Genomic DNA, 7,273 nt, shown 5'->3' on the forward strand with positions numbered 1-7,273 from the left:
TTAAAACTGATATCCTAATTTAAAGGGAGATATTATTTGATTTTATCAATTTACCATAATTAATTATAGTATAAATTACTATTATACCCTTATATTTATTATTAATGATTTATTTTTCCTAAATTTCTATTAGTGCATTCATGCACACAATAGTTGATGGAAACATTTGAACCTAGCTCTCTCTCTCTCTCTCTCTCTCTCTCTCTCTATATATATATATATATATATATATATATATATATATATATATATATATATACTAGTTTATAACCCGTAGGAACCACGATTACAAAATTAATGAAATTTTTATAGTTAAAACTCAAAATTACTAATTAATTATTTTAAATAAATTAGTAATTAAGAGATATTTTTAGTTATATAAATTTGAATCATAGATTTAAATAAATATATGAAATTATATCATTTTATAATTTGTAATAGTTTTATTTTAATTTTTATTATAATCATATTAATTTAGTGTAATTAGAGTGAAAAATTTTAAAATTTGAAATTTGAAATGGAGTTGACAAGTGGTATGCATTAATTAGGAGAAATAATAGGGTGACACATGGCAAAAGGAGAATAAAATATGCATTAATTAGGAGGCCTAATAAGATGACACATGTCAAAAGGAGAATAAAGCTATTCATTTATTAGAATAGGGATATATATATATATATATATATATATATATATATATATATATATATATATATATATCTTTACTATCTTATAAAACAAATCCCACTATTTCTAAAAATAGTTTGAATAAAAGAAAACCAAGTTTAGATTTGTAGAAATTTTGATATTTCAGAAAAAAAAAAAAAAAAAAAAAAAAAAAAAAAAAAAAAAACAGAAAAACAAAAAAAAAAGAGAAAAAGGTTTAAATTACCTTTGAGATTGCACGTTGTGCAAAGAATATATAAACAAGAATGACTTAACAAAGAAAGTTAGAAAAAGAAGGCTTTTCATGTCAAGTTTCAACATTTTTACAACTTTTCCCTCATCCCCTCATTTATGTTTTTCCTTTTCCTTTTTCCTCAAATGTGTTTTGAATTTCTCATATATTTTTAAACATGATTCATTCATCCATACCTCCAAAGCATGGCATAACTCCAAGAGAGAGTTCAGGTAAGCCAAGATGAGCTCTTGGAGCTGCAACACACGCATGGCATCCCTACATTAATCAAATACATTAAAACACATTTACAATAACTATTTTTTTAAATAATTTGACTCATAAAAACTACAAACCATGGTTGGATTGGAGTGCTTGCTGTAGAACTTGCACTGCCATTTTGAGCAGCTGATAAATGAAACAAAGTAAATGAATATCTCACCATTTTCCCATAGTATAAATAACTAAAATTCTAAGGCTAAACACAACAAAGTATAGGGATTTAATAGAAAGAGATGAAATAGGATGCTATAATACACGTGTAAAAGAAAGTATGTTGTTGTTTCTTGCATTTAACAATAAATAATAAGTGTAGTAAAAAGTAAAAAGTAACCCTGTGAAGCTACAGGGGCAGGAGTGCCAGTAGGTGTGCCACTTGTCCCTGCAGTTACAGCATGACTTGCTAGCGTATGACAGAAGCTGGCATAACCAGCACCATTACTCTCACCTCTTGAGCATTTGTTCTTTCTAATACCCTGCATTTTATCCTATCTAATCCTTGCATTTTTTTATTTTTTTTATTAAATCTAACAGAAAAAGAACCATCCATAAATTAGAGAAATAGCTTAAACAAACATACAAGGTCATATTGTTGTTTGTGCTGAGTGGAAGGAAGAGAATAAAAATCTGCATCCAGAACCGCAATCAGATTGTTCATTGAAACTGAGTAACAACATAACAGCCACAGCATCAACACTTGTTATTGAAATGACAAAACTGCCCTTCACTAGCTAATTTTTTAGGCCTAAAGTTTTTTTAGATTACAAGGATCAAAAACATCACTTGGCAAATCAAAAGGATAAAAAACAACCCTTTTTTCCTTCTCTATGTCAGAATCTGACATGTTTATACCCTCAGAAGTCGATCCTGGTGTAGGTGTTGGATTGTTTTTAAAGTAATCAGTTCACTTTCGTGACCCACACTATCTGCATAGGAGGATGTCCACCAAAAGTTGATGTAGGATTCCCAAATATCAGATGCAGAACAACAAGCTCTAAATAGGATTCCCATCTTTAAACTCTCCATCCAGTAATTGAAGGACCTTCATCTGGCTCTAATTAGGATTCCTCGAATTCTATCCTATTTCCAGTGAAAAATGTAGGAAGCAGCTTAGTCTGGAAACGAAGCTGCAGGGATGTTGTACCATGCGCATCAGAAGGAGATCTATAAAAGAAAAAAGAAATGCATAACTATTATATATACACACACTGTAAATCTCATTTTATGCTCAAGCATGCATCAAAGTCTTTTTACATAATTATGTAGTGGAGATGAAAAGCGTACACCCATGAAAATGAGAAAGAGATACAACCTTGGTAATGTACCAAAGATCTGTTGAGATGGAAGCTGCACCCCATCTTGCACCTATCAGAAAGAAAGTAAATGTTAATAAAATCAAAGGATCGTATGATAAGCAAATAATTTGCCAACTAGATTCATAAGTTCAGAAAGATGACATGGTAGTTGTTGGAAATTAGTGGTTATTTGCAAGTAGCTAAGTTTTCATTATCCCACATTGGTGGGTGGATGAAAATAAAACGTGCTTATAAGTTTTTTCTCCTGTTAAGCATTCAAAGGCCTTAATTATTGTTGTTCGCTTCCATTTTGTGTTGGTTTATGCTTTGTATCTAATAAGCTTAATGTCAAATTACCTTAATTCCACCAGTAACGCCATGTGTAGTCAGTGATTTCAACTTCTTACGAGGTTTGCTTGAAGTAGACTCCTGAATTTCCTTTAATTCCTGAACAAAATCACAAACAGTTCATTGACTTTCTGTCATTTTCTTTAAATAACCAATTGTACCCCCACATGCATGTAAGCAAAATGAAGGGAGAAGTAAGAAAAAATTAGAAAAGGGATTTTTCTTTCATTTGTTATGTATGAGGATCTATCATCTAATAAGGACATTAGTTTTGTTAAAAGATAATAGCTCATAAAGCTAATGGCCACAACATTGAAGGCATTTGATGGAATAACTAACAGAAGCATAAAAGGATAATCAAACTCCAGTAATGTCTTGCATAGACCATTTACAAGAGTTAGATGTGATAGGTTTAATACAAACAATCCTATGTGTGCATGCAACCCTAGTTGGATCTATGTTTTCACTATAAGACATACAACTTTATGAACAAAAAATAAACCCTGGCATGCTTCTATAATTTTCGAAAATTACATAGAAGTGTAGTAGACATACCTTTGTTGTTATATAGCAATAACAACTAGTTTCCTTGATCTCTTGAACTCTCTTGAACTCTTGAAAGCAAGCACCACAATTGTAGTGCCTCTAATGGCTCACAAACACCTTGAAGCAAGAAGGCAACTAAGAGAGAGAAGGGAATGATGCTAATTTCGGCCCTAGGGTTCCCTTGGAATCAAGTGGCCTCAAATTGAAGCATAGGGCATGTATTTATACTATAGGGTGCTAGGGTTTTAGTCTAAACCCTAATGGACAGCTTAGCCACCAAGCAGCCCAAGGAACCTTATGGAATGAGGCCTTGGACGAAAATATGATGATCCTTCATCATAATTTCGTTCCCCCTTAGTCCATTAGGTTTCCTAGCCCAAAACTCAACTATCACACATTTGACAGTTTATACCCCCTTATTTAATTAATCTCTTTTAGTCACCAAATTAATTCCTAATTAATTTATGACTAATACTAATTAAATAAATATGATTTCTCCTTTAATATATTATTCTTATAATATATTAATAAATCATAATATCTCCTCTCTCATATCAAATTACCTTATCAAGTTGCTTTGGTGAAGGCAACCCAAAAGGACCATGCACACTCGGGTCAAGTATATACCAAATATGGTTACTGACTTAGACATTAATCCAACAGTCTCCCACTTGGATAAGTCTAGTAACTATATCTCACGTATTACTTCCGTACCTGATAGCAATTGTAGCTTTCAATAGCCGTTGTCAACCCTGACCAATAATCTGTCCTTTAGATAAGGGATCATATAATCCTCTGTTCTAGATATCATGCTAACAATACTTATTGTCTAGCATTTTATTTCCTGATCTCTGATTTGTTCGACATAGAACTCAGTTGAACACATCAACTTTATCTTGACCGGGCCCGGCACATAAGTCAAACCAAATCATCAAGTGGCCGAGATATCGCTTTTATCCTCATAGAATAAAAGGAACAGAAAAACGTCGACTAATATGCCTTTATCATTTACTAGTTAAACCACACACAATAATACGTTTTATAACATCAAGTTACTGATGTGTTTTCGCATTATCAATGTATAATCAACCAGCAAACAATAACCATATCTCTAGGTTTAAAGATTATATGATATTATCATCTTGCGATCACTTGTGATAACATTCATGAAGTAATACCAGCAAGTGTGGGTCTATTTCAATGCTTAATACAAATTTCATAAGCACTCATAAACTTTGCAGCAAACCTTTGCTATGTCTAAAACTTTTCAGACAATCTACAAACAAATTTATGACAATCTTCCTTCATATCTACTTCCAACATATGAGCGATTGTGAACTGTTCGAATAATCTTATTATTCAGGAAGTCAAAACATGCAAAATCGACACAATAGATAAATAATCAACACAAGATAGAAACTTTCTTATAAATAACACACCTTTATTTAATCATCATTAGTTGAATATGACATTATCTATTACAAGTTTCCTACCTATCTAATCTAAACTAATATCGTCCTTCAGCCCAACGCTCCTAGCGTGCTGCAAATGCTTGACCCTACTTAGTCCCTTCGTAAGGGGATCTGCTGGGTTATCTTCTGACAATACCCTCTTCACAACGAGGAGTCCTTCTTCTACCCGATGTCTAATAAAGTGGTATTTCCTGTCGATATGTCGAGATCTGCCATGATCCCTTGGTTCCTTGGTTAAGGCAACCGCTCCTTCATTATCATAGAAAATTTCCACGGGCTCCTTTATGGATGGCACAACTCCAAGGTCTCCAATGAAGTTCTTCAACCATATAGCCTCCTTTGACGCTTTGCTCGCCACAATATACTCTGATTCGCACGTTGAATCAGCTACGGTCTCTTGCTTGGAACTTTTCCAAGTCACTGCTCCTCCATTTAGGGTAAAGACCCAGCCCAACTGCGATCGGAAGTTATCCCGATCCGTCTGAAAACTAGCATCACTGTACCCTCGTACCCTTAAGTCATCACTCCCACCGAGGACTAGAAACCATTCCTTGGTCCTCCGAAGGTACTTAAGAATATTCTTAACTGCAATCCAATGTGCTCTACCAGGATTCCCCTGATATCTGCTGACCATGCTTAAAGCGAAGGCCACATCAGGGCGAGTACAAGTCATAGCGTACATGATAGAGCCTACTGCGGAAGCGTAAGGTACTCGGCTCATATCAGCTATCTCTGTCTCTGTACTCGGGCTCTGAGTCTTACTCAGCTTGGTATTGCTTTGGATTGGCAACTCCCCTTTCTTGGAATTTTCCATACTAAAACGCTTTAGTACCTTTTCCAAGTATGTATCCTGACTGAGTCCTATCAGTCTCTTTTCCCTGTTTCTTACTATTCTTATTCCCAGAATATAAGCGGCTTCTCCGAGGTCCTTCATAGCGAAACATTTCCCAAGCCAGGACTTGACCTCCTGCAAGGTTGGGACATCGTTTCCTATGAGTAGTATGTCGTCGACATACAATACGAGGAAGCTTATTATACTCCCACTGGCTTTGACATACACACAAGATTCATCTTCGCTTCGCAGAAAGCCAAACTCTTTAACCTTCTCATCAAAACAAAGATTCCATCTGCGAGATGCTTGTTTCAATCCATAAATAGATTTCTCAAGCTTGCATACTCTATTCGGATGCTTCACATCGACAAAACCCTCTGGCTGATTCATGTAGACATCCTCAGCCAACTTTCCATTAAGGAAAGCGGTCTTCACGTCCATCTGCCATATTTCATAATCATGAAACGCAGCTATGGCAAGCATCACCCTAATAGACTTTATCTTCGCAACTGGTGAGAAGGTCTCATCATAGTCAACTTCGGGAGTTTGAGTAAAGCCCTTCGCAACCAATCGCGCTTTATAAGTATGCACTTTCCCATCCATGTCCGTCTTCTTCTTGAAGATCCACTTGCACCCGACTGTCTTACGACCCGGTACATTATCAACCAAATTCCAAACTTGGTTGTCGTACATGGACTGGATCTCGCTGTCCATAGCCTCTTTCCATTTTGCAGACTCTGGGCCTTCCATGGCTTCCTTATAGCTGCTAGGTTCATCCAAATTTACTAGTGTACTATCACTAATAAATGTATCCCCTTCAGTAGTAATATGAAAACCATAAAACTGGGGTGGAACACTAGCCCTAGAGGAACGTCGAAGAGGTAAGGACACGTCAACAGGTTCAACAGGAGTTTCCTCCTCAAGTTGAGTGCCAGTGTCAGAGGTTCCTTCATCACTTTGATCTTGAATTTCTTCAAGTTCAATTTGCCTCCCACTGTCTTCTTGGCCTATCAATTCCTTTTCTCGGAAAACTCCTCTTCTAGCAACGAAGACAACAATCTCACTCGGTCTATAGAAAAGGTAGCCAAAAGACTTCTGCGGATAGCCGATGAAATAACACTTCTCACTACGAGGTTCTAGTTTGTCGTGAGTCTCTCGTCTTACGAAAGCCTCACAACCCCAAACCTTGATATGTGCCAACGAGGGAGCCTTCCCTGTCCACATCTCGTGAGGAGTCTTGGAAACCTTCTTAGTGGGAACTAAGTTAAGTATACGGGCGGCAGTTTCTAAGGCATACCCCCAGAAAGCTATTGGTAACGAAGTCCGACTCATCATAGAACGAACCATGTCCAACAAGGTCCGATTACGTCTCTCAGCCACACCATTCAATTGTGGCGTTCTCGGAGGCGTCAATTGTGAAACGATTCCACATTCTTTTAGATAGTCGTGAAACTCAAGACTTAGGTACTCTCCTCCTCGGTCTGACCGAAGCATCTTGATTTTCCTGCCCAGCTGATTCTCCACTTAATTCTTATACTCTTTGAACTTTTCAAAGGTTTCCGACTTTTGCTTGATCAAGTAGATATATCCATATCTGCTATAA

The sequence above is a fragment of the Lactuca serriola genome, chromosome 8 (genome assembly GCF_051521515.1).
Source record: "Lactuca serriola cultivar US96UC23 chromosome 8, Lser_US96UC23_V15, whole genome shotgun sequence".
In the NCBI taxonomy this organism is placed as follows: Eukaryota; Viridiplantae; Streptophyta; class Magnoliopsida; order Asterales; family Asteraceae; genus Lactuca; species Lactuca serriola.